This window comes from Nothobranchius furzeri, chromosome 3, assembly GCF_043380555.1.
Source record: "Nothobranchius furzeri strain GRZ-AD chromosome 3, NfurGRZ-RIMD1, whole genome shotgun sequence".
In the NCBI taxonomy this organism is placed as follows: Eukaryota; Metazoa; Chordata; class Actinopteri; order Cyprinodontiformes; family Nothobranchiidae; genus Nothobranchius; species Nothobranchius furzeri.
In genome coordinates this window covers 71,680,687-71,687,719 of record NC_091743.1, presented here as the reverse complement: position 1 = coordinate 71,687,719, position 7,033 = coordinate 71,680,687, and the positions used below count along the sequence as shown (strand labels likewise).

The following is a 7,033-nucleotide window of genomic DNA, read 5'->3' as shown; positions in this document are numbered from 1 at the left end:
GGAATAAACTTGTTTTTCCACAACTAAACACACAAAAGAAGAATGCAGCGTTTTGGACTGAAGTCACAGCTCGATAAGATCAGTATAAAGGAAAAAATAAGAATTAATGTCGCAATTTTCTTTGTGTGTGTGTGTGTGCGTGCGTGCGTGCGTGCGTGCGTGTGTGTGTGTGTGTGTGTGTGTGTGTGTGTGTGTGTGTGTGTGTGTGTGTGTGTGTGTGTGTGTGTTTCTTTTCAGTGTAGGGTTAGAAAAACAACCTCGTGCACGACATCAGGCCGTTGCGTCGAAGGGAGGTGGTTTACGGTAAAAGAACGCCTATGCTTATTACCATGTGATTTCACCCGATGTTTGTAAACATGCGTCAGCCACATGTGATTGTGGCGATGAGGAAACGCTCTCCGAGCGCTCGGCCAATCAGCGGCCGGGGGAGTGTCAGGGGCGTGGACTCCGTGTTGCGCTATGGAAAATCGTCAGGGATACACAGAAACAAACGTGCGCTCCGGGGTTGATAACAGCGACAGAAAATGCCGAAACGGGAGTCAGGAGGACTCCGCAGCTCAGCGCTGGCCGGGCGCGAGCGCATCCGGCCATGGGAAAGAGCCGACACTTCCTCGGCCCAGGAGGGGAACAGCCTTGAGCAAAACACGTAAGTTATTGATGTTACTACGCGGGCAGAGGGACATAACTGCGTATGTGGCGTAGAGAATAGCACTACGTAATTCTCAACCACCGAAGTGCAGGATGAGAAAGGTAAGAAAGGCGCGTGAAAGTGTGGCTTAAAGATTAATGAAGGGAAATAAAAGCATCGCCTTTCCACGGAGAGCGCGGCTGTTTGTTGGTGAAAACGCGTGCCAACACTTTTCCTGAAAGCTCCAGTGTTTCATCAGCGACGTGACAACAGGTAAATAAAACTGCGTCAGCGCGAAGTCCGACAAGCCACACGGAATCCAGTGGGAATTTCCACTGCGATGGATGGAGCACCCTGCGACGGCGTGACAGCCTCGTTTTCAGCTCCCAAACTTGTCTGGCGTCAGCTTTAGATGATTAAACGAGGATGTAAACAAAAACGTGGAATCGGCGGGGATGGCGTGTCAGGAACAGCTCGGAATAGGATGCTGCGCACGAGATGGATAGTGCGTAATCCTGTTGTGGGAGAGGACGGTGTTACGCAGTGGATATTGGATTGATCATTTACCACCCAAAGGTCCTGAGTGCGCGTTATCTAGTTTGTTTTTTATTCACGTAATACAAGAAAACCCCTGAATAATAGACGCGGAGTTTGAGCATTGCGCAGATTTCCGAGATCAATCTTAAGCTTTAATGGAGCATCACAGTTGTGACGCAGCTATATTTCTGTTTCAGGTGTCAAACACCCCTTGCTGCGTCACAGATCCCTGGAGTCCGAAATAGCGATCTGGCTTCTTAGTGCGCACTTGATATGTTCAAAACAAGCTGTTTCCCGAACACAGGGGGCGCTGTTGGGTCACACGCTCCAAAACAACTGCAGTAGGAGGATGTTGACATAAACTTTTTTATCCTTTAGGTTTATTTTAACACTTCCTGATGATAGATAAATGTAAACATGTAGGTTTTACACGATTTGTGCTGCTTAAAAAGCCAATTTGTCACTGCGAGTTTGCGAGGCAGCAGGACTGCTGTGATGTCACTTTCATAATCCCAGCATCCTACCAGTTTTCCTATAGCTGCCATGCAGGGAGGTGCAGTGCCTTCTGCTGCTTAGCTGCCAAAATCAGACAGGAAGTGAAGCTCCTCATCACCTCTCGGGATGTTTGAGGTGAGAATGAGACACATGAGAGGAGCTAACTCCATCCTGTCTTGGGGATCTGGTCGGTCATTAGGTGAATCACCAGTAGAGCTCAGGAGTTGTTCAACCACTGTGCAAATGTAAGGAGAGAGGCCAAGAGAGGAGGGGCTGGGATTGCAGCTAGAAGTTCAGTTATGTGTTCTGAATAGAAACTTGACTCCTGAGGGAATGTTATTACGGCAGCTTTGAGACAAACACGGATGGAAAAACTTCCAGGAAATCAGCAAGGTGGCCTGTCCACCTGTGCTTGTGTGCTTTTATTCTAGATTACATTCCATGCATTAGACGTGTTGGCCTGCCAGGCTGTGTCAGGATTTGCTTTAGAGATCGTGGAGACCGTTTTTCAGTGCAGTCATGATGTTTACCAGGAGTTCTGAGGCTGAACGGTGGATCAAGTGACCCACTTTCACAAAGAAGGAAGCGTGACCTCGATAGTTATTTTGTTATTCTTTTAGGGAGATGTGCCGTCTCTCCAGTCCAACAAATGAAGCCATTTAACCCAGCTCTGTCCACTTTTCTCCCTGTAGCCTCGAACGCAAAAAAATTCCACGTTTTCAAACTAACAGGTTCTTTTTCATCCTAAAAGAGAAGCGATGAGGAATGTGTTTACAGCAAGAGGCCAGTGCTACCTGTAGCCCACATTAAACCATCAGAGAAAATGGCGAGCAACCCACTGCCTTTTAAATCAGATCCCTGTCACGCTCAGATTATAGAATGGGAAGTGGCACCGAGGCAAAAGATGACAGTGCTAAAATTAAACTCGGAGCACTGCTAGCCTTGCTACATGATGATGTATTAATAGACAAGTGTGAGGCAGCATTTGTTCATAGAAAGATCCTCGATGTGCTACAGGAGAGGGGAACAGTGCAGTGTTTGTGACATAACTCAGAGGTGACCTCTTTACTGTGACTACTTGATGTTTTTAGTGTGTTTATGTACACAAATTTATGTTATTTTGCCGCCTCAAAGTTCACACTCATACTCAACCAGGTGCTCTCAGAAACTGGAAGCTCATTTGGCTCTCTGAAGATGCCCCACAGCAGCGAGTTTAACTCATTGCGCCACTTTCGTTATCTGCAAGACATCTGATATTTCCCTACAGGCGGAGTAGAAGCCAAAAGAGCGTGACAAAGTGTAAATCAACTCCTCCGTCGGAGGCGTTCATCCCCCCCCCCCATTGTGCATCAGATCGAGCAAACAAAGTGTCAGACTCATCCGAACATTTTAGGGCTCTCCAAAAATTTCCCAATCCACGGCCCCGAGGAGAGGATATCCAAGCTATTCTTCTTTTATGATCCAAACACACTGTACTTTTAGGACAGATCGGTGCCGTCGTATCATGTAAACCTTTTATTACCCTACAAACTTTATGGCGTCACATCAAAAGCAGCTGACATCAAGAGCGGCGAAGGTTTTTCACTGACCCAGACACACACACACACACACACACACACACACACACACACACACACACACACACACACACACACACACACACACACACACACACACACACACACACACACACACAAACACACACACACACACACACACACACACACACACACACCGAGTCATGCTGCTTTTCTTATTGTCAGGAGGTGATCTAAAAACACATTAGCTTCATATGGTTACTTCCCTCACTCCTGATAAATTAGGACCTATAATCTGTAAGAGGATTAACCACCTACCTCGTTTCCATGTGCACCCAAAGCCCCACCCACTCTCTGTCACACGCAATGTGGCACAAACGCCTCTAATGAGCCTCAAATAATTTTAAACTGAATTACAAACAAATACAATCCTCCAATATGTCTCATCATCAGGTTTTCTGTCAAACGCAGACTCCGCGTGCAGCTCGACATGGCTCAGAAGGAAAGCAGTGGTTGCGTAACTTTGTTTTGTTTTGAGTTTAAAAGGGGCTGATGTGCCTTTAACAAGCAGTTAATGGTCAGGTGACTTGGCTGGAAAAAATCCTGCTTCGTCGCAGTAAGCAGCCTCTATATGCACAGCAGACGGTGGAAAGGGCTTAGAATAAACAGGACAAGGGAGGTGAAGAGAGGCTCCCAATTCTAAACGTTACCGGGGTCATCAAAACATAAAAAAAGGTGGATTTGTGAGGTGCGGTACTCCAGAAGCTGATGCTACGTTTATGTAAACAGAGTCATATTCTTTGGGAATTGGGGATATTTTAATGTTTTTCTGTTTAGTCTTTAAAACAGCGTATCCATTGCTGAGCTCTAATTTGACTCAGGGCTTTAAACATGGCCACTATGTGCAAATGATTTTAGCTTCACAAGTCAAAATAGAAATAATGATTGGAAGGTTTTGCATTCTCACTTTTTTTCCCATCAACAAGACGAGAACACCATAACATCTAGTACTAAACATTTAAAGAAATAGAACCCAGTGAGTTTTATATTAAACAACTTGGTTTTCATGAAGAGTAAGAGAAGCAACCGTGACAGAGACGTACACAGATGAGTTCCCTGAAGACTTCCTGTGCAGCGTATGTGACTTCAGCGGAACAACTGGGATCGTGCTAATGAAGTTTCACCATTTTCAGGACCGCTTTTTACTATCTTGCCCCTGAGCCGACTCCATATGGATGCAGATTAGGACCGCATGCCCGAGGCAGACCCTGGAGACGACAGTACCTTATCATGCCCTACGAAGGAGTCTGCAGAGAGCTCCTCAGATCTGTTTTTCCACAGTATGATTCGTTGCTAGTCTAGATCTTTTCTTCCTGAGATCTCCAGCATCTGATTCACGTCCAGTTCAAGCTGCTGAGCCGAGTTTCTACTTTATGTTAGGGGGCAGGTGGAACTGCTGCATCTGCTCAGAAAGTCTTGCATAAAGATTTTGTGTTTGTAGCACCAATGAGTCAGAAATCACATTCAACACTGATTACACTTTTGTTTTCAGATTTGGGTGGCGCTCCGGATGTCCTGAAGCCATCTTGCCCAGGGAACTGGTTTCAGATGGTGTCTTAGAGTCTAAAGTTCCATCTAGCACCATTTGAAATCGGTGTCCCTGAGCAGGAACAAACCTCTGGACTGATGTTCGTCATTTGGAAACACTGTTTTCAGATTGATGACGACGATGGAGGTCTTCACCATTTTACAGTAACCCAGCGTTGGAGCCCGTTCTTCTGACCCTTTGACCCCCTCCACCAAGGCTGACCGTTTTCGTGTGGTGTTCAGAGGTTCCATCATGTCTAGCACCATTTGAAATCGGTTAGAATGTGGAGGGACAATCAGCTGCACAATACAACTCCTCAAAGCGCCAGAAGATGGCAGCATTGCGGCATGTCCAGTTATCCAGGCTGCCTAGTTGGGCTGAGTGGAAGCTTCATGAAAGATTGTGTGCAGGTGCAAACAAAGCTTTGGAGAAAAGTTCAACCTTTTGCCAACATTTTTCAGATTCCTACTCCACCATGTTGTTACTCAGCCGTAATGCCTGTGGAGCAGATCATCTGGTAGATGCTGCAGCGGTCTGGAGGTTGTGGTATTGAGCATGTGTGGCATCTCTACATATGGAATGCCTGTGTACATGGAAAATGTCAAAACATTGGAGATTTAAATAAAAGATTAAAGCTCTGTATGCTTTTAGTTGATTCTGATTTATTTTCTATTATCTTATGTACTGAATAACGTGTTTGACTCTTGATGAATTGTTGTGAACATTCTGCATCTAATTTAATCCATCTTTAGTTTTAATGGTCGGATTAGTTTTGAATTAAAAGTGTTTAACTTCATCCAACGCCTTTTCGAATGCTGAAATATTTAATTCAATTGTTTTCAAATTTTCAGCTGTGTCGATTTTTGATTAGATTTTTTATTTAAAAACAAAGAAAAATAATTAAAATTAAATGAAATAAATACATTTGAGAATTTGATTTACTTAAATAACAATTTGAATGACTAATGTGAATGGAATATTTGATTTAGTTTCTGCTTTAGCAGTATTTTATACATTCTTGTATAAAAAGCATCAGAAACAATTAGGAACAAGAGAAAGAAATGAATGTTTTTTTTATGTGAGGCTGTAAATATGTTGATTTAAGCAGAATAAATTTAAGTTTTTGATAATTCCAGTAAGCAATGCTTTGATGCTTTACTCCCAGACACAGTCATAATCTATTTACTGTAATTGTAGTGTTAGATAAACTGGATACTTATATCAGTATGTATATTTTAACTACTTGAGACCAAGAAGCTGTGATACTCTTATTTAAATATAGAATATCACCTTGCCTGGTCTTTATTTGTATTAGTCAGAAGATTCTAGGATTCTTTTATTCATTAGGGAATCGTACACACTTCGCTTTGATTCAAGAAACAGTCAGGTTTAAAAAAAATTAAGAATTTATTTTATAATTAGGACTTGACAAATTGTTTAAACTACTATTTACAGTGAGTGGATGCGAACTAAAGGATGGTGTCTGGGACTTATGTGTAAATATAATGTAATCAGAATCTCCGTATCTCAGAGAGCAGAGTCCTGGATTTAAAAGATTTTGGTTTGCAAATAAGCTAAGTTTTCTTATTAAAAACATAAAGACGCAATCTGTCTGAAGTGTCTACCTCACCTGTTCTGGAGACCCCCGTCTGGATCCGAGATGTCAGGAGGAGTGATGACCCCAAGCACGAGATGGGCAGAGAAAACTTAGTGCGACCAGGTCGGTCCTGAGATGTCTCCGGGTCACAACGACTGATGAAACTGGTTGTGTCTTAAAAATAACTGAAGGAGTTTTGCAATATCAGCTTTGTTCTGCAGGAAACTTATCAGCTCGCAGGTGCGTAAAAGGTTCAAGAAGGTTTTGACGACGTGTTAAAATCCTTGCTGGTTAAAGAGGTTTGCTAAAGATGGCCGGTCTGAAGCTTGCTTTCGAACTGACAAATTACTCAAAGCCATCTAGTTTTAAGTAATCGATATTATGGTTTGGCCAGCCAATCGGGCTGACAAGTTTGAGAGATGTTGCCAAGAATCTCAGAAACACACCCTCTTTGATCTGGAGACTGAATCTGGGCAAAAGGTTAACTGTGTCATGCGTTAACATTACTCTGTGTGAGTGCAGATGTTATGACTATCAAGTAAACATACTAAAACAATCATTGAGCAAACAATGAAACATTTCATTATTTATAATTATAAGTAGCAAAGTAACAAAGGTTTATTTAATGATTATCTAGCTTGTAATTTTTA

General features: G+C 43.1%; 1 long non-coding RNA gene across 1 annotated transcript; it reads left to right on the top strand.

Moving 5' to 3' along the window:
* Positions 1–377: 377 nt before the first annotated feature.
* LOC139068996 (uncharacterized) lies at positions 378–5,436 on the top strand. The gene is made up of 2 exons (XR_011520227.1): positions 378–646; positions 4,751–5,436. It is a non-coding gene; the product is annotated as an uncharacterized lncRNA (long non-coding RNA).
* Positions 5,437–7,033: the final 1,597 nt, after the last annotated feature.